This window comes from Triticum aestivum, chromosome 3D, assembly GCF_018294505.1.
Source record: "Triticum aestivum cultivar Chinese Spring chromosome 3D, IWGSC CS RefSeq v2.1, whole genome shotgun sequence".
NCBI lineage: Eukaryota > Viridiplantae > Streptophyta > Magnoliopsida > Poales > Poaceae > Triticum > Triticum aestivum.
The window spans coordinates 374,244,151-374,268,755 of NC_057802.1; positions in this window are offsets into that span (position 1 = coordinate 374,244,151).

The following is a 24,605-nucleotide window of genomic DNA, read 5'->3' on the forward strand; positions in this document are numbered from 1 at the left end:
AGTAAAGAGACTTGCCGGTAACGAGATTGAACTAGGTATCGAGATACCGACGATCGAATCTCGGGCAAGTAACATACCGATGATAAAGGGAACAACGTATGTTGTTATGCGGTCTGACCGATAAAGATCTTCGTAGAATATGTGGGAGCCAATATGGGCATCTAGGTCCCGCTATTGGTTATTGACCAGAGAGGTGTCTCGGTCATGTCTACATAGTTCTCGAACCCAAAGGGTCCGCACGCTTAAAGTTACGATGACAGTTTTATTATGAGTTTATGTATGTTGATTTACCAAAGGAGTTCGGAGTCCCGGATGAGATCGGGGACATGACGAGGAGTCTCGAAATGGTCGAGACGTAAAGATCGATATATTGGACGACTATATTCGGACTTCGGAAAGGTTCCGAGTGATTCGGGTATTTTTCGGAGTACCGGAGAGTTACGGGAATACGTATTGGGCCTTATTGGGCCATACGGGAAAGAAGGAAAAGGGCCTCAAGGGTGGCCGCACCCCTCCCCTTGGTCTGGTCCGAATTGGACTAGGGAAGGGGGGCGCCCCTTCCTTCCTTCTCTTTTTCCCTTCCTCTTTTCCTATTCCATATGGGAGGTGGAATCCTACTAGGACTAGGGAGTCCTAGTAGGACTCCACACTTGGTGCGCCCCCTCCTAGGGCCGGCCTCCTCCTCCCTTGCTCCTTTATATACGGGGGCAGGGGGCACCCCATGGAAACACTTGATATACGATATTTTAGCCGTGTGCGGTGCCCCCCTCCACCAGATTACACCTCGATAATACCGTCGCGGAGCTTAGGCGAAGCCCTGCGTCGGTGGAACATCATCATCGTCACCACGCCGTCGTGCTGACGAAACTCTCCCTCAACACTCGGCTGGATCGGAGTTCGAGGAACGTCATCGAGCTGAACGTGTGTAGAACTTCGGAGGTGCCGTGCGTTCGGTACTTGATCGGTCGGATCGTGAAGACGTACGACTACATCAACTGCGTTGTGATAACGCTTCCGCTGTTGGTCTACGAGGGTACGTGGACAACACTCTCCCCTCTCGTTGCTATGCATCACCATGATCTTGCGTGTGCGTAGGAATTTTTTTGAAATTACTACATTCCCCAACAGTCCCATGGCTGAGGCAGAGGCTCATGTCCTTTCTTCAGCTGCGCTGACACGTGTCTTCAGCCATCTGTACCTTCGTGACCCCAATGGTCGTCTCGATGAGCTGTTGGAGCTTGTAGCTGATGAACATTGTGCGGCCGCCGCCGCCGCAGCCGTGAAAGGTCAGGTGGAGGCCCTACTGAAGAAGTTCTGCGGCTTCGTCCTCGCGCCCTCGACCGGTGATGCCACCGATCCTACAGCTGGCGGTGCAGGTGAAGGCGACGCTACCAAGGGAGGAGCACCCTCTGCAGGTGATGGCGGTGTCCAGGGGTGACCTGCGGCTGCTTTCCTGTTTCATTCCTGCAATACGCATCAGGCCTCGTGGAGGCGTTAAAACTTCCATCTGAACATGTCTTGTAATATTTGCTTTGAGATTTTGCGATTTTCTTCCTATTTGCTTTGTGTTCTGCGTCGGCAGAGCCCGGCCCCGCGCATACCTCAACCGCCGTTGGGCCGACCGGAAACTAGGACGGACCAAGTAGTGAGGGGCTACGTTACCAGTTAGGCTCCTGAGTCGCGATGCTCAGGAGTCCCCCTTGACGCGCAAACAGCTTATAGGAAGAGTACGCGAGGATAGGTTAATGTTCTACGTCGGCAGAGCCCGGCCCCGCACATACCTCAACCGCCGTTGGGCCGACCGGAGACCAGGATGAACCAAGGAGTGAAGGGCTACGTGACCAGTTAGGCTCCTGAGTCACGATGCTCAGGAGTCCCCCTTGACGTGCAAACAATCTTTATACCTTTGCCCTCGCAGAGGCTCGGCTCAGGAGGGGCGTGCGACAACCAGGTCCGGGAGACCTGGTTGGGTGGCGTGCGCTTGGGCATGACCCGAGCGCAGCCCCCAGGTCCGGGAGACCTGGTTGGGTGGTGTACGCTTGGGCGTGACCCGAGCGCAGCCCCCGTGTCCAGCCCCCTCGTGCGGCTCTCCCGAGGGGAGGCGTTGCGGTGAGGCCGGACGTTGAGCTCTAGGCTCCCTGAGGTTCGTACGATCGTGAAGCCGCCCTCAGTTGTTTATCACCAGTGCGGAGCATCGTGCTTCTGCTTGTGCACAGGCATAGCCGCTCCTCGGCAGTGTCGACGACCAGCGCAGAGCATGGTGCTTCCACGTGTGCGTGGGAGGGGGCTCCCTATGAGGAGAGCCCCCGGGGCGTGTACAGCCCCACCCTGACACGTGGCTTGCACGGCAGGGCTAGACGAGGTGTATCTAGGCACTCGTGAGCGAGCGCGGGACTCACGAGGCCCTACCTCAAGGCGGGTTGCATCTGGTCTTGGGTCCTTGATAGCTGTGTGTTCCTGCGAGACGGTTAGGTATAAGTGCTCTACGTTCTTGGGTCTAGGCCCTCGAGCGAGCTCAGCCGCCGCTGGTATGCCAGGTCGCGATGTCGTGGTCAAGGCCAGGGGGTGAGGGCAGGAGAGCCAGTAAGAGCTCCTGAGTCGCGATGCTCGGGAGCCCCCCTTTTAACGCGCAAGAGAATTGCATAAGAGAGGGGCGAACCCGTGGCAGGTGGCAATCGAGCTGGTGATAATCACAGGTAGATTACGCATGAAAGGTAGATCAGCTTGGGTAAATGCAGCAAGATACATGCCACTGGGTCAGGCCCGAGCGGCCTGGGGATGATGTAGCCCGAGGGGCGCCTTCAACAGGGTAAGCTAAAGACGTAAAAAGGGATACATGCCACAGGGACGGACCCACACGGCCTGGGAATGATGCAGCCCGAGGGGCGCTCCCAGCTGAATGAACTTGGAAAACGTCACCTGGTTCTGTTGATGAAGGGTTGTCGGTGCAGCTGAAGGTACGCGGTGAGGGGATCCCTCCTCATGAGCCACCGGGGCCCTGAGCCTCGGGAGGCTCTGGGGGCTCAGGTGGTTCCCTGAGGACCGTCTCCATCCCTACCAGGACGGCATGGTGCCTGGCCTCCTGAGCCGCCAAGCCACGCCGCAGGTTGCGCTGATAGGCTGATGACACGTTCGGCAGACCGAAAGGCATGCGAACATAGCTGTGTGGCGGACCCTCGCAACGGCCCACGTGCGAAGGCCAGAAAAGCTCCTGAGAAGCGGCCCTGTTGAACCCTGGGACGTCGATGCGGACACGCAGCCGAGCATCCTCGCCTAGATGGGGAGATGCGCCTCGTGAGCGGCGGTCATCGTGCATGGCCCTTGCGTTTTGCAGTTCCTGAGTGGTCTTGGTGATGAATTCCTGAGCAGTGGGCGCTCCTCGCCCTGTGTCCTCCTGAGGGAAACGTGCCGTGAAGCACGCCTCCAAGTGGTGCCCGAGCGCCCCCCTCGTGATGTTGGCAAGGTCTGGGGCCCACCAGAAGAGAGCCCCCGAGCCTTGCCCAAGGAGGGCGCTGGGCGCGCCTTCCTATGCGATGGAGTGGGGCGCCCCTAGAGCGGGCGCTGATCCTGACGAGGTTCCAGCTGCGATGCCACCCTCCCGAGGTCCGGCATGGCGCAACTGCTTCTTCTTCTTGGGGATGGCCTCCGGAGGGCACTCGCCCTGGCTGTCGGGGTCGTCGATTGCTGCAGCTTGAAAGGCACGCTCGAGGGAGCACACCGCGTCTCTTTCTTCGCATGGGACCGTGATGATTCCGCCGCTTCCCGGCATCTTGAGGACGTTTTAGCCGTGGTGTGTCACCACCATGAACTTGGCCAGGGCTCGAGACCCAAGGATGGCGTTGTATGGCAGACGGATGAGCGCGACGTCGAAGTCGATGAGCTCAGTGCGGTAATTCTTGCGTTCTCCGAAGGTGACAGGGAGGCGGACCTGCCCTATCAGTGTGGTGGAACTGTCGGTCACTCCTGAGAAAGGCTTGGTAGGCTGAAACTGGTCATATGGCACTTGGAGGTTGTCGAACGTGTCGACGGACAGGACGTTGAGCCCTGCGCCGCCGTCAATGAGGGTCTTGGAAACTTGCACGTTGCTGATGACTGGGGAGCAGAGCATCGGGAGGGCGCCAGCGGTGGCTGCGCACTTGAGCTGATCTGCCGAGTTGAAGGTGATGGCGCATTGGGACCACCTGAGCGGGCGCGTGGCCTCTAGCTTGGGGAGGACTGCATTCACTTCACGAGCAAACTGTTTGAAGATGCGCTGCGAGGCTGGGGCCTGGGCTTTGCCCCAGATGCAGGCGATAGCGCGCGGCTCCTAGAAGCCCCTAGCCCCCTCGTCCTGATGGTGGTCGTCATTCCTTCTTGGTGGTGGCGGTAGCGGGGGAAGACCGGCATTGCCCTGAGGACGATCCTCACGATGCTGGTCCCTCCAGGCGCCCTCGCGAGGATGATCCTGCCAGCGATCCTCACGAGGCCTGTCGCGCCACTCCTGGCACGGGCCACGGTCATCCCAGCGCCCGCCTCCACGTCCTCCTCCTCGGCCGTAGCCCCGGTCGCTGCGCTCGGGGCGTCGACCGAAGCATCTTTCACGAATGGCTCTGAGCTCTTGACTGTCGCTGGTGTTGTGGGTATTCAGGTTGTGAAAGGCGCAGAACGGTCGGCTACTCTTGGATGACTCGGGCTGGTCTCTGCCTCGCTTGGTTTCCGGCTCCGCTGCGAGCACGGCTGCTCCCTTGCGCTTCACGTCCTTGGCCTTGGCTTTCTTCTCCTCCGGGTCCGCTTCCGGTAGCTCGAGGAGGGAGAGGCGCCTCTCCTCAGCTCTTGCGCACTTGGTCGCCAGGTTGAATAGCTCCTGAGATCTGCATAGCTCCTCATGGATAGCGAGCTCTTCCTTCATCTTGACGTCGCGGACGCCATCAGAGAACGTGTAGATCATGGCCTCGTCCGTCACCTTGGGGATCTTGAGACGAATGTTTTTTAAGCGCTGGATAAACTTCTGGAGGGTCTCTCTTGGTTGTTGCTTGACGTGGCGCAGGTCACCCGCAGCCGGGGGGCGGTCGCGAGTGCCCTGGAAGTTGGCGACGAAACGGTCGCGCATCTTGTCCCAGGAGGAGATCGAGCCTGGAGGCAGGTTCAGGAGCCACAAACGGGCGCCGTCTTTGAGTGCCGTAGGGAACCAGTTCGCCATGGCTTTCTCGTCGCCGTTGGCCGCCTCGATGCTCAGCTCGTAGAGCTGCAGGAACTCCGCAGGGTCGGGGGTGCCGTCGTAGCGAGGAGGCAGATCCGGCTTGAACTTGCCCGGCCAGGCGACGCTATGCAGCTCGGGGGTGAAGGCGCGGCAGCCGGCCGTGGTCGCCGGGGCCCGTCTTGGACGTGGAGCTTGGTCTTGACACCCACATACCGCCACAGCAAGCGGCGCGGGGTCCTGCCGCGGCGGACGATCCTGGCGCGACGGCGCAAGGAGCGGCAGAGCATTCTCTTGCAGCGGAGGGACTTCTTGACAGCTTCTTTCTTCGCGCGCGGGCGTGGGACGCGGCGGGTCGCGTCATGGGGCCGCGTGCCTTGGCGCCAGGGCGCCGTCTTGGGGAAGAGGTGGTGGCGGTGCTCCGTGAGCTACGTCGCCCGTAGCCGGCAGAGGGTGAGGCGGAGAGAGGGACGGCGCAGGGGAGCCCCCTGCGGCGCGGACGAGCTCGGCGATGCGGTCGAGCCAGTCCTCGTAGAGGTTGTCAACCGGGCGGTAGCGCAGGAGCTCGTGCGCCATGAGGAGCGCGGCCCGTGCGTCCAAGGGAGCACGACGAGCGTGGGACGAGGAGCCGTCCGGGGTCAGTGATGGAGTGTCGGTGCAGCTGTCCCGCCGCACCGAGGGATGCAGCGAGGATGCTTGCTGCTTGTTCCCCGCCGGGCCGGTGGCGGCGTTGGCGGCAGGAGACGGGGAACGACGAGGTGGCCCACCGACGGGAGCCGTCTGAGCGACGCGGGTGGCTAGGGCAGCCCGGCGCTCAGAGCGAGCACAGCGAGCGTCCGCCATGGAGGCGAGGGAGCAACTGGACGCGAGACGACGGAAAGGAAGCTCCAGTGCACCCCTACCTAGCACGCCAAATGTCGGATCACGGGTTCCGGCAAAACCCTCAAGGTTCGAACACTGGGGTGCGCGCGGAGATTTCCTCCCTATCGATCTATGCCCTAGCTCGCTAAAATCACGCGGACGAACTCGACGAACTCACAACACAAAGACACAAGATTTCTACTGGTTCGGGCCACCATTGTGGTGTAATACCCTACTCTAGTGTGGTGGTGGTGGATTGCCTCTTGGGCTAATGATGAACAGTATAAAGGGAAGAACAGCCTCCTGAGGTTGAGGTGTTCTTGTGATCTGCGAGCTCGTGGATGTGAGGATGGGAGGTGGAATCGATCCCTCGATCCGATGCCTCTACTGTGGTGGCTAGCTCTACTTAAATAGGCCGTGGTCCTCTCCCCAAATATTGAGCGGGAAGGGAGCCAACAACGGCCAATTTGAAAGGGGACAGCTAGTACAGCTTATCCTGACAAAAGCGGTCTTCGCCTGCGAAAGGCTCTGGTGATGACGCCGTCTTGGGCACCATGGTGACCTCCGTCCCGCTGGTCTTGGTCTTGTTGAACTGATATGGAAACCTTTGCTTGATGCCTCGGTACTCCGCGCCTGTGCTTGCCTCCTTAGCAGCAAAGAGAAAACAAGGACGCTGCACATGCTGGCGCCCGCCTAGCGCCCGCCTGATCTTGATCGTCATGGCTCACGTCACGAGAGCCTCGCGAGGTTTGCCCTGCCTTGATTTCTCCGCTCCTCGCGAGGCAGCCTGGTGAGGTCGCTCCTGAGGAGGTCTTGCGTCGTCCGCCTCGCGAGGCTTGGCCCCTCGCGAGGGTCTTGAATACCTTGTCGACGAAGATGGGTCGTACATGCCTGCTAGCACAGCCACGCTGTGGGCCGCAGGCAGGCAAGTCTGGGTACCCCCGTTCCCGGAACGCCGACAGTTGCCCACCCGCCGCTACTGCTTCTTTGTCCTCCTGGTCCCATATCGGTTTAATGCTGTAGTATCCTGCCACACCCATACGGTGGGGGTGTATGTTCTTCTTCTGAAGTGCCGATTGCTTGGCACTCTTCGCAGCAAACTTTGTAGTTGGTCTGACCCTTTTGAATTCTTCCCAGTCTGCCTTTGTAATTTGGGGGTATGCGGGGATTGGATCCTTGCCTTCACTCAAGTACTTCTTGTACAGCACGTGCTTCCAGTTTCTCCAAGCATCCCTAGCCTTCTTCAGTGCAGCGTGTTCCACCTGCATTCTCGACCGATCTGGAACGTTGAAGTGTGATGACCCACAAGTATAGGGGATCAAATGTAGCTCTTTTTGATAGGTAAGAGTCTCAAACCCAACGAGGAGTAGAAGGAAATGACAAGTGGTTTTCAGCAAGGTAATGTCTGCAAGTGCTGAAATTGTAAGTAATAGAGTAGTTTGATAGCAAGATAATTTGTAACGAGATAGTAGCAAAGGTGTAGCAAGGTAGCGCAATCCTTTTGAGGCAAAGGACAGGCCAAAATGGTCTCTTATAATAAGCAAAGCGTTCTTGAGGGTACACGGGAATTTCATCTAGTCACTTTCACCATGTTGGTTCGATTTGTGTTCGCTACTTTGATAATTTGATATGTGGGTGGGCCGGTGCTTAGGTGATGTTCTTACTTGAACAAACCTCCAACTTATGATTAACCCTCCTGCAAGCATCCGCAACTACGAGAAAAGTATTAAGAGTAAATTCTAACCATAGCATTAAACTTTTGGATCCAATCGGTCCCTTACGGAATAGCGCATAAACTGGGGTTTATGCTTCTGTCACTCTCGCAACCCATCATCTATTTGCTACTCCAAAATGCATTACCTTAGGCCCAAATATGGTGAAGTGTCATGTAGTCGACGTTCACATGACACCACTAAGGGAATCACAACATACATACTATCAAAATATCGAACACATATCAAGTTCACATGATTACTTGTAACATGATTTCTCCCGTGACCTCAAGAACAAAAGTAACTACTCACAAATGATAATCATGCTCAAGATCAAAGGGGTATTAAATATCATATTGGATCTGAACATATAATCTTCCACCAAATAAACCATATACTAATCAACTACAAGATGTAATCAACACTACTAGTCACCCACAAGCACCAATCTATAGTTCCGGTAACAAGATTGAACAGAAGATATGAACTAGGATTTGAGATAAGATGGTGTTGTTGAAGATGTTGATGGAGATTGCCCTCCCCAAGATGGGAGAGTTGTTGGTGATGATGATGACGATGATTTCCCCCTCCGGGAGGGAAGTTCCCCCGGCGGAATCGCTTCGCCGGAGGGCAAAAGTCTCCTGACCTAGTTTTGCCTCGAGACGGCGGCGATCCATCCCGAAAGTCCTCTCCTTATTTTTTCTAGGTCAAAATGACCTATATACCAGAAGATGGGCACCGGAGGTGGGCCTAGGTGAGCACAACCCACCAGGGCGTGCCTGGGCTGCCTGGCGCGCCCAGGTGGGTTGTGCCCACCTGGTGGGCCCCCTGTAGAACTTATTTGGTTGAATATTCTTCAAATGTTCCATAAAAATTCTCCGTGAAGTTTCAGCTTGTTTGGAGTTGTGCAGAATAGCTAGCCTGGCATAGCTTTTTCAGGTCTAGATTTCCAGCTGCCGGAATGAAGGAAATATGCCCTAGAGGCAATAATAAAGTATTATATATTTCCTTATATCATGATAAATGTTTATTATTCATGCTAGAATTGTATTAACCGGAAACATAATACATGTGTGAATACATAGACAAACAGAGTGTAACTAGTATGCCTCTACTTGACTAGCTCGTTAATCAAAGATGGTTATGTTTCCTAGCCATAGACATGAGTTGTCATTTGATTAATGGGATCACCTCATTAGGAGAATGACGTGATTGACTTGACCCATTCCGTTAGCTTAGCACCCGATCGTTTAGTATGTTGCTATTGCTTTCTTCATGACTTATACATGTTCCTATGACTATGAGATTATGCAACTCCCGTTTACCGGAGGAACACTTTGTGTGCTACCAAACGTCACAACGTAAATGGGTGATTATAAAGGTGCTCTACAGGTGTCTCCAAAGGTACTTGTTGGGTTGGCGTATTTCGAAATTAGGATTTGTCACTCCGATTGTCGGAGAGGTATCTCTGGGCCCACTCGGTAATGCACATCACTATAAGCCTTGCAAGCATTGTGACTAATGAGTTAGTTGCGGGATGATGTGTTACGGAACGAGTAAAGAGACTTGCCGGTAACGAGATTGAACTAGGTATCAAGATACCGACGATCAAATCTCGGGCAAGTAACATACCGGTGACAAAGGGAACAACGTATGTTGTTATGCGGTCTGACTGATAAAGATCTTCGTAGAATATGTGAGAGCCAATATGGGCATCCAGGTCCGCTATTGGTTGTTGACCGGAGACGTGTCTCGGTCATGTCTACATAGTTCTCGAACCTGTAGGGGCCGCACGCTTAACGTTACAATGACAGTTTTATTGAGTTTTGATGTACCGAAGGAGTTCGGTTTCCCGGATGAGATCGGGGATATGACGAGGAGTCTCGAAATGGTCGAGACGTAAAAATCGATATATTGGACGACTATATTCGGACTTCGGAAAGGTTCCGAGTGATTCGGGTATTTTTCGGAGTACCGGAGAGTTACGGGAACTCGTATTGGGCCTTAATGGGCCATACGGGAAAAGAGAGAAAGGCCTCAAAAGGTGGCCGCACCCCTCCCCATGATCTGGTCCGAATTGGACTAGGGAAGGGGGGCGCACCCTTCCTTCTTTCTCCTTCCCCCTTCCCATCTCCTACTCCCACAAGGAAAGGAGGAGTCCTACTCCCGGTGGGAGTAGGACTCCCCCCTATGGCGCGCCTCTCCCCTTGGCCGGCTGCCTCCCCCTTGCTCCTTTATATACGGGGGAAGGGGGGCACCCCAGAGACACAACAATTGATCCTTGAGATCTCTTAGCCGTGTGCGGTGCCCCCCTCCACCATATTACACCTCGATAATACCGTTGCGGAGCTTAGGCGAAGCCCTGCGTCGGTGGAACGTCATCATCGTCACCACGCCGTCGTGCTGACGAAACTCTCCCTCAACACTCGGCTGGATCGGAGTTCGAGGGACGTCATCGAGCTGAACGTGTGTAGAACTCGGAGGCCGTACGTTCGGTACTTGATCGGTCGGATCGTGAAGACGTACGACTACATCAACCGCGTTGTAATAACGCTTCCGCTGTCGGTCTACGAGGGTACGTGGACAACACTCTCCCCTCTCGTTGCTATGCATCACCATGATCTTGCGTGTGCGTAGGAATTTTTTTGAAATTACTACGTTCCCCAACATGGAATTCTCCCTCTTTGTGTGTACCTTGCATATTATGAGATAAAAGGCATTAGAATTACTCCAGAAAGCATTATTATGGATAAAAACATCATAAATAACAGTAGGAAAACATGATGCAAAATGGACGTATCAACTCCCCCAAGCTTAGACCTCGCTTGTCCTCAAGCGAAAACCGAAATTGAAAAACATGTCCAGATGCTTAGAGAGAGAGGTGTCGATAAAAACAAAATACGGGCATAGAAGCATCATGTAGATTATTATAACAACAACAAACTTAAACATAAGACTCTTATCATAGAACTTTTATCATAGACTTCTCATGAATAAGTGACAATTCATCACACTATTGAAGTAAAAAGCAAAAACTCTATTAGAAACCAACAAACTATGTTCTCAGTCAACTTTGCAACTACAATTCGTCATCTTTTCAGCAAGGGTCACGTATCAGAGCCTCTAGGCAAGTCCACATACTCAACCATCATATAGTCTTCTACAATTGCTAACACTCACCGCATACACATGAGCAAAACGTTTCAACCAGACACATAGAAAGATAGGGGCTTATAGTTTCGCCTCCCAACGTATTCACCTCAAGGGTGATGTCAACAATAATAACTCATGCTACCCATATTCAATTGGACATATGTGCCAAGATCTTTCCTCACCACATGATGGTTGCCAAAGGAGAAAATAAAAAGGAATAGAAAGAAAATTTTGACTCTTTGCATAAAAGTAAATACATAAAAGTAAAAAGATAGGCCCTTCACAGAGGGAGGCAGAGGTTGCCATGCGCTTATTTGTTTGTATGCTCAACCCCTTAGTGCAAAAGAATGCCACGTTGTATTGCCCCTTCTGATAGTGACCTTTATTATGCAGTCTGTCGCTTTTATTCTTCACCATCACAAGTTCGTACAACGCTCAATTTTCTCTTACACTAAATGATTTCACACTTTTAGAAGCAATTTTTATTGCCTTTTTGCAGCAATGACAACTTACTTGAGGGATCTTGCTCAATCCTTAGGTAGGTATGGTGGACACTTGAAAATAAGATTTGGGTTTAAGGGTTTTTGGATGCATAGGTAGTATCTCTACTTAGTGCAGAATTTTTGGCTAGCAAAGATAGGGGAAAGCACCACATGTTAAAGGATCTATGACAATATGACTTCTATGTGAATATGAACAAACACAAATCATTAAGTTGTCTTCCTTGTCCAACGTCAAATTTTTTGGCATATAATATTTTGATGGGGGCTCACAATCACAAAATATTTCCAGGATAGTATATTTATATGTGAATCTTCTCTTCGCTTATTAATTCTTTCATGAGTTGCATCATTAACTAATGCTATGTTTGTCAATCTATAATAAAATTTTCTACTTATAATTTTCCTTATGTGGTGTTATCACCTACCATAAGATTAGTATATGATCTTCTTGATTAATTTTCCTTTCTTTTTATTGCAACATGAAAGTAAAGAAATCATAAACTCAAACTAAACTTTATTATATATCTTGCACACGATTACAAGGATAGATCACTAAGCAAACTCTCGAAAAGAAAGGATAGAACTAAAATTTTATTCATCTAAAGCAAAAGATAACTATGGATCGAACTAAGATAAGTAAAGGCAAAAGATAGTGGGGATGATACGATACCAGGGCACCTCCCCCAAGCTTGGCAGAAGCCAAGGGGAGTGCCCATACCCGAAACTCAATTTTCTTTTGGTGATGAAGAAGAAGGTGGTGGAGATGAAGCAATCCTGTCCTTTAGGATCAAGAGATTCTTCAATCAACGGATGGCGCTCTGGAGGTGGATGATGTGCTCTTGGTGCAGAATATTTTCACGGGTGAGATACTTATTTTGCACATGAACCGTTTCAATGATGCGAAAGGCTTCAATCTCAGTAGGAGTAAGAAGAGCATAGTAAGGTTTAAGGATATCTTCTTCTTCCTCCTCAGCTGGCAGTGCTTGCTCGAACATCGGGGGTTGATCTACGGTAGCCTCCTTGCTCTTGTCTCCCTTGACGGCTTCTACGGGCTCTTCTCTCTTCAGATCGATCTTCATCAACCAAGCATCCTCTTCTACATTGTTGGAGGAGGAAGAAGACATGATGCCTGGCTTAACAGATCTGACCAAAAACAGCAAGAAAAGAGAACAGAAGATTTCTCCGTGATACGGTGGTCAACAGGTTCGGGGGGTATATAAAGATTTTTTTTATCTTGGGTGACAAGCAAACGGAAGAAAAACGGAGTCTAGAAGGTGTCCCAGGTGGGCACAACCCACCTGGGCGCGCCTGGCAAGCCAGGCGCGCCCTGGTGTCTTGTGCCCACCAGGGTACTGAGGGAGTCCTGGACTAGGGGTCCTCGGGCGTCCGGCCTATTGGACATGGGCCGGACTAATGGGCTATGAAGATACAAGACCGAAGACTCTCACCCGTGTCCGGATGGAACTCTCCTTGGCGTGGAAGGCAAACTTGGCGTTTGGATATGAAGATTCCTTTCTCTGTAACCGACTTTGTACAACCCTAGTCCCCTCCGGTGCCTATATAAACCGGAGGGTTTAGTCCATAGGGACAATCATAATCATACAGGCTAGACTTCTAGGGTTTTAGCCATTACGATCTCGTGGTAGATCATCTCTTGTAATATTCATATTCATCAAGATCAATCAAGCAGGAAGTAGGGTATTACCTCCATAGAGAGGGCCCGAACCTGGGTAAACATCGTGTCCCCTGTCTCCTGTTACCATCGACCTTAGACGCACAGTTCGGGACCCCCTACCCGAGATCCGCCGGTTTTGACACCGACAGGTACCCTTCCTGGAAGTTTCTTATTTTCCTAATTTTCTAAATATTCCAAAACTGACAAAAAATATTTTTGCGGTTTTTTTGGGGTCTGTTTACTTACCGTATCACGTACCTCCTTATTATCACGATTCTGGAGTGTTCCGGAAGGACTCTTTTATGTGTTCTTTCAGTGTCAGAGTTTGGATAATATTACTTTCAACATTAATGGGTGCACCTGAGATATAATGTTTTATTCGTTGCCCGTTAACAACCTTCGGGTTAGTACATTCAGCATTATTTATTTTGATAGCTCCAGACCGATAAACCTCCTCGATGACATCGGGCCTTCCCATTTTGAGAGGAGTTTTCCTACAAAGAATCTGAAACGGGAGTTGTACAAAAGAACATATTCTCCGACTTTAAACTCACACTTTTGGATTCTCATATCATGCCATCTTTTGACTTTTTTTAAACAACTTGTGTCGTGGAATTGTCACGGCAGATGTCCTCGAGCTAGGACTTAGTCGTGGAGCCATCGCAGCTAGGAAGCTTGAAGGGGTTAATGCGGGACAAGGAACACGAGGGTTTATACTGGTTCGGCCCCTTACGGTGAAGGTAAAAGCCTACGTCCAGTTTGAGGTGGTATTGATTAGGGTTACGATCACCAGGGAGCTAAACTGCTATGCCCGGCTCTCGATGAGATTGTTCTTGTTCCTAAACCGCTACCGGGTTGTCCCTTTATATAGGGAGGCTGACGCCCAGCAGCTCTCAGAGTCCCGGCCGGCTCATAAGAGTGTCTGGCTCGGACTCTCAGCTATTCTTGCCTTACACTACAAGTTCTACCATGATAATGATTGTAACTACGGGCCTTAAGCCATATCCGGGTCTTAAGCCCATCTTTGGCCCACCGTCTTCAAGCTTGGCGCCGGGCTTCTGGTAATGACCATTAGAGTAACCCGGCCCCTCCTGGCGGGTGAATCTAAGGTCTATATCCTCAACATTAGGCCCCAGATTGATTTGAGCCGGCTCATGTCAATCTTCAATTCTTTCGACAGAAAAAATCTCCGGCTTACCATTTGTGTGAAGGCCATAACCCGGCGTGACGTCATCCTCTGGACTCCGGATAATCCGCCGTGACGTCATCTTCCATTAAGCCCGTTGTTTACTCCGCCAGATCCGCAATGGATCTTTGCATTTACTGTCATCCCGAAAATCGAGGCGTTTCGTGAGGAGATAACCACGTCGTGGACTCCTTGATCCTCGCGCCCACTCATGAGCTTTCCTTATAAATAGGCCGGCCCGACGGGCCTCCAGCCACCTCTCTCTCCTTCGTCTTCTTCCTCGCGCCACTGTTCCCCTGCCCGAGCTCTGCTGCTGTCGCCGCCGCGGGTCTCGTCGTCGTCATCAACTCAGGCCGCTGCATCACCCTGATCTGACCAGAGATACGCGACGACTTCCGCGACTCACCAGCCTCTGTAAGCTTCTTCTGCCCTGCTAGAACAGATCTGCGGTAGGGTTCGAGTAGTTCATCCGTGTTCTTCGCCATCGCCCGCAAGTTCTTCAGTAGTTTTCATTTTTACTGCTCCTTTTTGATCTTAGCCCATATGGAACCGCTGCGGTAGATGTTTTAGCACCCATTTCAAACACAAGTAGACTTCTTTTCACTGCATAAAGACCTCATTCGAGCTCAAGAACTCCCCTGCGTCTGTATTTTAGGTCTAGAAAATTTTCTTTTACCCGACCACTTTGATCCAAATTTTTTACTGCGGTGTGTGAAACCTGTTTTACCACACTTAGTAAAAAACTACAATCATTGGATCTCGGCGGTTTACATTTCCGGTTTAAAGAAACCACGCGCCGTAGAACCTTCCGGCTTAAAGAAAATCATGCGCCACAAAAATTTCCGGCTTAGCTGTGATAAGGCCTGTAGTCAATCAAATTATTCTCAATCCCTCGGCGGCTTAAATAGCCCGATGCACTTAATTGTATACCATTAGTCCCCTTATAAGCCGCCACCTTGATATTTGAACTGTAGATTGCTTCCGGCTCATAATTAACCCGGACGTTTTTCCTTTTATCATAGACTGCCGACTTTCACCATGCCTCCCAAAGCTCCCAAAGCCTCCATTACTTGCAACTGGATGAGGTCCAATGTCACCAACGAGACCCTAGTGGATTTTGTTAAGTCTGGATATCTGCCCAAGAAGGACATCATGTCCTACCGTGCCCCTGACCCGTCAGAAGACAGATCACAGCCAAAGGATGGGGAGGTAGTGATTTTTGCGGATCACATGAGCCGGGGCTTCGCACCGCCCGGCTCAAAGTTTTTTAGAGATGTTCTAAACTTCTTCGATTTGCGGCCTCAAGATATAGGACCCAACTCAGTGTCCAACATCTGCAATTTCCAAGTCTTCTGCGAGGTTTACCTTGGAGAAGAACCTAGTCTGCTGCTCTTCAGAGAGATTTTTTACTTGAACCGTCAGAATGAGTGCGCCAATGGGCCAAGTCTGGAATTAGGTGGCATCTCCATCCAGCGGCGTAGGGACTGCCTTTTCCCTTACGCAGAGCCGCCCAGCCACCCCAAGGACTGGAACCTGACGTGGTTTTACTGCCAAGACACGTCGCCGGCTGACGAGAGTCCATTGCCCGGCTTTCGCCCCTCGCGTCTAGAGCCGACTCACCCACTGTCGGACAAGCTGACTCAAGCGAAGCGCCAGCCTCTGCTCCCCACTATCAACAAGATCAAGGCTCTCCTGGGCAATGGTCTGAACGGAATCGACTTGGTCTGGGTCTGGATCTCATGGCGGGTGATCCCATTGAGCCGCCGCCCCGGCTTAATGTGCGAGTACACAGGACGAAAGGATGACCCTCAGAGACATAGCCGCAATGATCTTCCTGAAGACGTTGCAGAGGAGATGACCAAGGCTCTTTTAAACGAAAGCCTGGCAGACTGCGGAAGGACCGGGTTAGCCCCCTTCTGCAAGACCAATCCAGCCCCAGCGGTAAGCCGCCAATGTGAACATCCTATCTTCTTCTGTATATAACTTTCATCTGAATCGTTTGAAGAAATCATCATTGTATTTTTCAGGCTGACGACAAGTTCTGGCGGGTCAAATATGACCATGAAGCGGCCAAGAAGGCCAGGAAGGCGAAAAAAGCCGCCCCTCGCAAGAAAGGAAGCAGGCCTACTGCTTCAGAGTTGATGCAATTAAGCGACAGCTCCGAGTCAGAGGTAACCCCTGAGCCTTTAAGTCCTTGCTGTATTTGTTGTTTGTTGCTATCCGCCTTATCAATACTTGCTCATTGTCAGGACGACACCGGCGCAAGTAACCCAGTGGTTGAAGAGGTAATGTCACTTTCCTCCGACTCGGAGCCCTTGCCAAGACTGAAAGTCCGAAGGGTAACCCGGAAAGTAAGCTTTTCACATCCTTTAGCTTATCAAGATCCTCAATTTATTTTGAAGCGACAGGTTCATGAGAGCCGGCGTCACACCCGGACCAGCAAGGACACCGATCTCTCCTCCGGGTTACCTGACGCATCAAGGAAGCGCCGAACTGAGGTTATTTCCCACTTGTACCCTTTTCATCCGTTGGCGGGTGTTATACGTCAGCCACTCAATTCTTCTGACTCAAATTATCAAGAGACCTCCCCCTCTTCGGGCGACTCTATGCAGTCGAGTCTTCCGGCTTTCAAGACCGCGCCCGGGTAATGACAACCATCTCATATTATACTTGTCTGTACTTACCCTTTTTGTGCTTAACGTTTCTGTCATTTCATTGCCCAGGCAAAGCTCACTAAGAGAGCGAAGAAGACCAAATCAGCGGGGGTGCCGGATTTACCTGAACCGGAGGTGACGGCTCAAGAACCGCCAGCTGACTCCGCCCCCGAAGCCACCATTCCAACCGACAAGGTACCTGAGGCCGCTGCCCCAACTACCAAGGCAACTACAGAAGCTTCTGTTAACCCGGAGGCCTCCAGCTCGGCTCCACCAGCAGACGACCCGGACGTGGTAATCACCCGGACGGAGTTCGTTGAGCCGGGGAGACCTACCGTGCTGGCCAAGTGCTCCGCTAAGGGGGAGTTGCTGCAGCCCCACCGGGTGAACCTGGACCTCTCCGACTACACCAACCTGAGCATTGGAGAGCTCGTCTCTGGCTACATCAGCCAAGTGCACAAGAGCCGGGACGCAGAGGTCGCCATGGTGAACCAGATCCAGCAAAAATCTGAGGTATCATTCTGCTGTTCTCTTACTTACTGCATAGTTACCTTTACCATGCTAGCCCCCAAGTCAACGACTTATGATTGAATATGTTGTAGACTTAGGTTCCGGCTTACTCCATTGAGCCGACAGTTTGTAGATAGATACATTCAATATGCATTAGCCCCCAAGTGCCAAGTGTCTTTGCTTGGAAAACGCTTGGGACTTATATAGTAATTGTTCATGCCATAACCCGGAAACTTATACAGGCTGCTGGCAAGAAGCTTGAGGTTGACCTTGCTGATGTCAAGAGCCGGCTGAAGATGCAAGAGATGGAGACCCGGAAGGCAAACGCCAAGTTCGTGTCCAGCATCGCTGCGCAAGAAAAGCTGAAGACGGAGTTCGATGCTGAGCGGAAGGCATGGGCCGAAGAAAAGGCCGCATTGGTAACCCGGGCTGAACAGGCGGAGAAGACTCTCTCCGAGAAGACCGCCGAGCTCTCCGGCCTAAAGCGCCAAGTGTCCAAGATGGTGGCCGCCATCTTCGGTAAGTCGCCTCACCGGCTTTCATCAAGTTCAGAATGTTTATATCTCATAATTCATCCTTGTCACCGGCTTATCTGATTCTGTTAAATAGGTCCCAGAAGTGCCAACCTCAACCAGAGCGTGGTAACCAAGCTGAAGGTCGTGTATACCCTGGTGGAACAGCTCTACACCGGGTCACAACGTGCCATAGCTGTGGTGGCCCTATCCAACGAGGTGCCGACTCACCTAGCAGAAGTCCTGCGCCGGCTCGCCGTTCTGCCTCAGCGGATCCAAGAGCTGCGATGGGCCTCTGCGAGAGCCGGAGCGATCGCCGCGCTGAGCCGGGCCAAGGCATTCCTGCCGGAGTTAGACCCGGCGGACATCGCCCTTGGCTATCCAAGCCTGAAGGAAGACGGCTCAGCTTTCGATCAGAAGGACTTCGCAGCTTGCGTGAAGGCTGTACGCCCGGTGGCCACCCTTATCGGGAACGACACAGATCTGACCAAGTACCAGTCGGGTTACAATGCGGAGAATCAGAGGATTCCAACCCCTCGCTATGAAGCCCTCAACTTGATCCCGCCGGCTCGTCAGCACACTTTCGCCTCGGAGATTGACCCGGCCGGGTTAATTGACGAGGAAGCCCAATTCGAAGCTCTCAGCGGCATCGACTGGAAGTCATCAACTTTCCAGGTCTTGGGATCAGCCGGAGGAGAAGATAGGAACGAGCCGGAGACTTCAACTCAGCAAGCGTCGTAACTCGGCTGGCGGTTTACCAAACAATGCTCCACCCTTTTAGACTTGATGATTTTTTTAATAGAGTAGGTGCAACAGTTTATCTCTGCCGTGCCATCGTGCACGTATTGAATGCTAAAGTCTTTTGAAGTTGTCTCTTTGATATTTCTCCGGGTCATAATCAATCCTTTGTTTTTCTTAACCTCAAAAGAGGTGCCTTTAATTATCCTGCATAGAAGGGCAAATCACAAGTCTCGAGGCGGCTTACCTCCCTGAGAATCATATGTTTTAGATATATAACCCGGAATATGAATCAAAAAAGACTGGTCCTCAATTATATCCTTAACACAGCCGTAATAACACACTTAGCGGCCTGTAAGCATACTTCCGGTTTAGATAACCCGGGTAATAAGGTTGGTACCTTAATTCCGATTTACTTACCCATTGTGTTCAACTAACACTGTAAACCAAAGTTAAGCCGGCAAAGTGAGACCCGGCCGTACACACTTTGAAATAATCAGACGGAACTTGCCATAAAGCAGAGGAACTTAGGGGCTTCTGGTTCGAATACGACCAAAGACCCAGCCCAAAGGGGTGATGCTAAGATTCGCATACGATCATATAACCCCCAGTGGGTGTGGCGATGCCAATCAAGAGGGTACCGACAGCTATGTTCTCTTTGGTTCGAATACGACCCATGTTTGAACAGGAAGCCCCCAAGTGATTTTAAGAATTGTTTAACGACGCTGATTCGAATACGATCCACGTCGGTTCTCAGAGGGGTTAAACTATGATTCAAATATGACCAAAGGTAACCTCCCAATGAGCTCGGCACTTTGCCAATCAAATGGGTATCGACAGCTATGTTCTCTTTGGTTCGAATACGACCCATGTTTGAACAAGAAGCCCCGAAGTGACCTTATTGCTTACGGCTAAATTCGAATACGATCATAAGCCGGATCCTCCTTTAAGTCATCATGTAATCTTGCAATGAAAACAACACGTGCATATTTGGAGGAGAAAAAAGGACAGAGGTCCTGCTTTATTGCTTATCATAATATATACATGGCTGAGAGAAATATGTACACCACGAGAGCCGGTGGCTCAAGTGTAGTAAGGCCGAAGCTGAGCTATGTTCCACGGCCGACGGGTCTCTTCCTCCGACTTACGTGAATCTTTGTGCTCCCGAATGTCAATGAGGTAATATGACCCGTTGTGCAAGTTCTTGCTGACCACAAAGGGCCCTTCCCAAGGCGGGGATAGCTTCTGCGCATCAGTTTGATCTTGGATGAGCCGGAGCACGAGATCCCCTTCCTGGAAGACCCGGGATTTAACCCGGCGGCTATGATAACGGCGCAGGTCTTGTTGGTAAATCGCTGAACGGGCTGCTGCCACATCACGCTGTTCGTCCAACAAGTCAAGAGCATCTTGGCGCGCCTGTTCATTATCCGCCTCAACGTAAGCCGCCACGCGAGATGAGTCATGACGGATGTCACTGGGGAGGACTGCTTCTGCTCCATAAACCATGAAGAAAGTCGTAAAACCTGTAGACCTGTTAGGAGTAGTGTTGATGCTCCATAACACGGAGGGCAACTCCTCCACCCAACAACCCGGCGTCCGTTGCAAAGGGACCAAGAGCCGGGGCTTGATACCCTTCAGAATCTCCTGATTGGCTCTCTCAGCTTGACCATTGGATTGAGGATGAGCCACTGGGGAAACATCAAGTCGGATATGCTCGCGTTGACAAAACTCTTCCATGGCGCCTTTGGAGAGATTGGTGCCATTGTCAGTTATAATGCTGTGCGGAAAGCCAAAGCGGGAAATCACCCTTTTCATAAATTGAACCGCCGTGGCTGCATCGCACTTGCTAACTGGCTCAGCTTCCACCCACTTTGTGAATTTGTCAACTGCCACCAAGAGGTGGGTCTTCTTATCCTTGGACCTTTTAAAAGGCCCAACCATATCAAGCCCCCAGACCGCAAAGGGCCAAGTGATTGGGATCATCCTCAACTCCTGAGCCTGCACATGAGCCCGTCGTGAGAACCTCTGGCAACCATCACATTTACTGACCAAGTCCTCCGCATCAGCATGAGCCGTCAGCCAATAAAAACCATGGCGAAAAGCCTTGGCCACAAGAGACCTTGAGCCGGCATGATGGCCACAATCCCCTTCATGGATCTCACGCAAGATCTCTTGACCTTCCTCAGGGGAAACACAACGCTGAAACGCCCCCGTAACACTGCGGTGATGCAACTCCCCATTGATAACAATCATTGACTTAGCCCGCCGGGTTATTTGCCTAGCCAAAGTTTCATCCTCAGGCAACTCGCCCCGGGTCATGTAAGCCAGATATGGCATTGTCCAGTCTGGTATGATATGGAGAGCCGCCACCAGTCGTGCCTCCGGGTCAGGGACAGCCAAGTCTTCCTCTATGGGCAACTTAACAGAAGGGCTATACAGGACGTCCAGGAAAGTGTTGGGCGGCACCGGTTTTTGCTGAGAGCCCAGCCGGCTTAAAGCATCCGCCGCCTCGTTCTTCCTGCGATCGATGTGTTCCACTTGATAACCCTGAAAGTGCCCAGCAATAGCATCAACCTCGCGGCGATAAGCCGCCATGAGAGGGTCCTTGGAATCCCACTTTCCTGATACTTGTTGAGCCACCAAGTCTGAGTCGCCGAAGCACCTTACCCGGCTTAAGCTCATCTCTTTAGCCATCCGAAGACCATGGAGCAAGGCCTCGTACTCAGCCGCGTTGTTAGTACAAGGAAACAGCAACTGTAGCACATAATGAAACTTGTCACCTTTAGGGGAAGCCAACACGACTCCAGCCCCCGAGCCCTCCAACTGCCTGGACCCATCAAAGTGGATAGTCCAATATGTGTTGTCCGGCTTCTGCTCGGGCACTTGTGACTCTGTCCAGTCATTGATGAAATCCACTAAGGCCTGAGATTTAACAGCAGTGCGTGGCACGTACTTGAGACCATGAGGTCCAAGCTCTATAGCCCACTTAGCTACTCTCCCTGTGGCCTCTCTGTTTTGAATGATATCACCAAGAGGGGCAGAACTGACCACAGTGATGGGATGACCCTGAAAATAATGCTTAAGTTTCCGGCTCGCCATGAACACACCGTAAACAAGCTCCTGCCAATGCGGATACCGCTGCTTGGACTCAATGAGCACTTCGCTGACATAATAAACCGGCCGCTGAACCGGATGCTCCTTACCCACCTCCTTGCGCTCCACCACCATAGCCACACTAACGGCTCGTGTGTTCGCCGCCACATATAATAATAAGGGCTCCTTATCAATCGGAGCAGCAAGGACTGGAGGCTCTGCCAGCTGCTTCTTTAAATCCTCAAAGGCGGTATTAGCTGCATCATTCCAGACAAAGTTATCAGTTTTCTTCATCAACTGATATAATGGCATGGCCTTCTCACCCAAACGGCTTATAAACCGGCTTAAAGCAGCGATGCGACCCGCCAAGCGCTGAACGTCATTTATACACGCCGGCTTAGCCAGGGAGGTGATGTCCTTGATCTTCTCCGGGTTAGCCTCAATGCCTCTGTCAGAAACCAAAATACCCAAGAGCTTGCCTGCAGGGACACCAAAGACACACTTGGCCGGGTTAAGCATCATCTTGTAGACCCGGAGATAATCAAAGGTTTCCCTTAAATCATCTATCAGGGTTTCCTCTTTTATGGACTTAACCACAATATCATCCACATAAGCGTGAACATTGCGCCCAATCTGTTTATGAAGACAGTTCTGTACACAACGCTGGTAAGTCGCCTGTGCACACTTAAGTCCAAAGGGCATAGACACATAGCAGAAGGCTCCAAAGGGAGTGATGAACGCCGTCTTCTCCTGGTCCTTAACTGCCATCTTAATATGATGATATCCGAAATAAGCATCCAAGAAACATAAGCGCGCGCAACCTGCCATAGCATCAATGATTTGATCAATACGGGGGAGGGCAAAAGGATCAGCCGGACACGCCTTGTTTAAGTCCGTATAATCCACACACATCCGCCAAGTGCCGTTCTTCTTGAGTACGAGCACCGGGTTAGCTAACCACTCTGGGTGAAAGACTTCAACAATAAACCCGGCCGCCAAGAGCCGGGCCACCTCTTCACCAATAGCTTTCCGCCTCTCCTCATTGAACCGCCGAAGGAACTGCCTGACCGGCTTAAATTTCGGATCAACATTGAGAGTGTGCTCAGCGAGTTCTCTAGGTACACCTGGCATGTCAGAAGGTTTCCATGCGAAGATGTCCCTATTCTCACGGATGAACTCGATGAGCGCGCCTTCCTATTTTGGATCCAGATTGGCACTGATGCTAAATTGCTGAGATGAGTCTCCTGGAACGAAATCAACAAGTTTAGTCTCATCAGCTGACTTAAATTTCATTGCCGGCTCATGCTCCGTAGTCGGCTTTTTCAGAGAGGTCATATCAGTTGGGTCAACATTGTCCTTGTAAAACTTCAACTCCTCTGTTGCACAAACAGATTCTGCATAAGCTGCATCGCCTTCCTCACACTCCAGGGCCAGTTTCCGGCTGCCGTGAACCGTAATGGTCCCGTTGTGACCCGGCATCTTGAGCTGTAAGTACACATAACACGGCCGAGCCATGAACTTGGCGTAAGCCGGCCGCCCAAATATAGCATGGTACGGGCTTCTTATCTTAACCACCTCAAAGGTCAATTTCTCGACTCTGTAGTTGTTCTCATCTCCAAAGGCCACTTCCAATTCGATCTTGCCGACTGGATAAGCCGACTTACCAGGTACCACACCGTGGAAAATAGTGTTGGACTGGCTGAGGTTCTTATCAATCAACCCCATACGACGGAACGTCTCATAATAGAGGATGTTGATGCTGCTGCCTCCATCCATGAGCACCTTAGTGAACTTATATCCTCCCACCTGAGGAGCCACCACCAGGGCCAAGTGACCCGGATTATCCACCCGTGGAGGGTGATCCTCCCTGCTCCACACTATAGGTTGCTCGGACCACCGCAAGTAGCGCGGAACTGCCGGCTCAACAGCATTCACAGCCCTCTTATGAAGCTTCTGATCTCGCTTGCACAGACTAGTGGTAAATACATGATACTGTCCGCCGCTAAGCTGCTTTGGATTGGTCTGATAACCCCCCTGCTGTTGTTGATGACCCTGGCCAGACTGTTGATTAAAGCCCCCTTGACCGTTCTGAGGACCAGAATTTGAGCCGCCGCCCGGGCCATGAAAGCCGCCGGCGCCTGAGCCGCCGCCCGGGCCGTTGTAATTCTTAAAGGCCTTCATGATTGCATAGTCCTTCCATAGATGAGTCGCTGGCTTCTCTCTAGAGCCGTGCCTTGGACAAGGCTCATTCAACAGCTGTTCCAGCATCAGGCCTGACCCGCCGCCTCGGGGAGGGGGTCTCCCCTTACGTCGCTGGTTATTCCCTTGTGAGGTGGCGTTGGCTACAAACTCTAGGCTGCCATCTGCCCTGCGCTTGCCTCCTCCTTGGTTCCCCGGGTTATGCTGAGGACCCTTGCCATTGCCATTCTTCTTTCCCTTCCCTGTCCTTTCATCATCTGAAGGGGGATCCTTGGTACCATCAGAATTGGCGTACTTGACAAGAGCCACCATTAGTGTACCCATATCACTGCAGTCGCGCTTAAGCCGCCCGAGTTTCATCTTCAGGGGCACAAAGCGACAATTCTGCTCCAGCATTAAAACTGCTGAGCCGGCATCCATCTTGTCTGACGAGTGTATGATCTCCTTAACCCGGCGAACCCAATGCGTCGTAGACTCACCCTCCTGCTGCTTACAGTTAGCCAAATCCACAATTGACATAGACTGCCTACAGGTATCTTTGAAGTTTTGGATGAACCGGGCTTTCAGCTCAGCCAAGACCCAATGGAATTCGGTGGTAGCCCTTTCAACCAAGTGCGGGCAGTCCCATCTAAC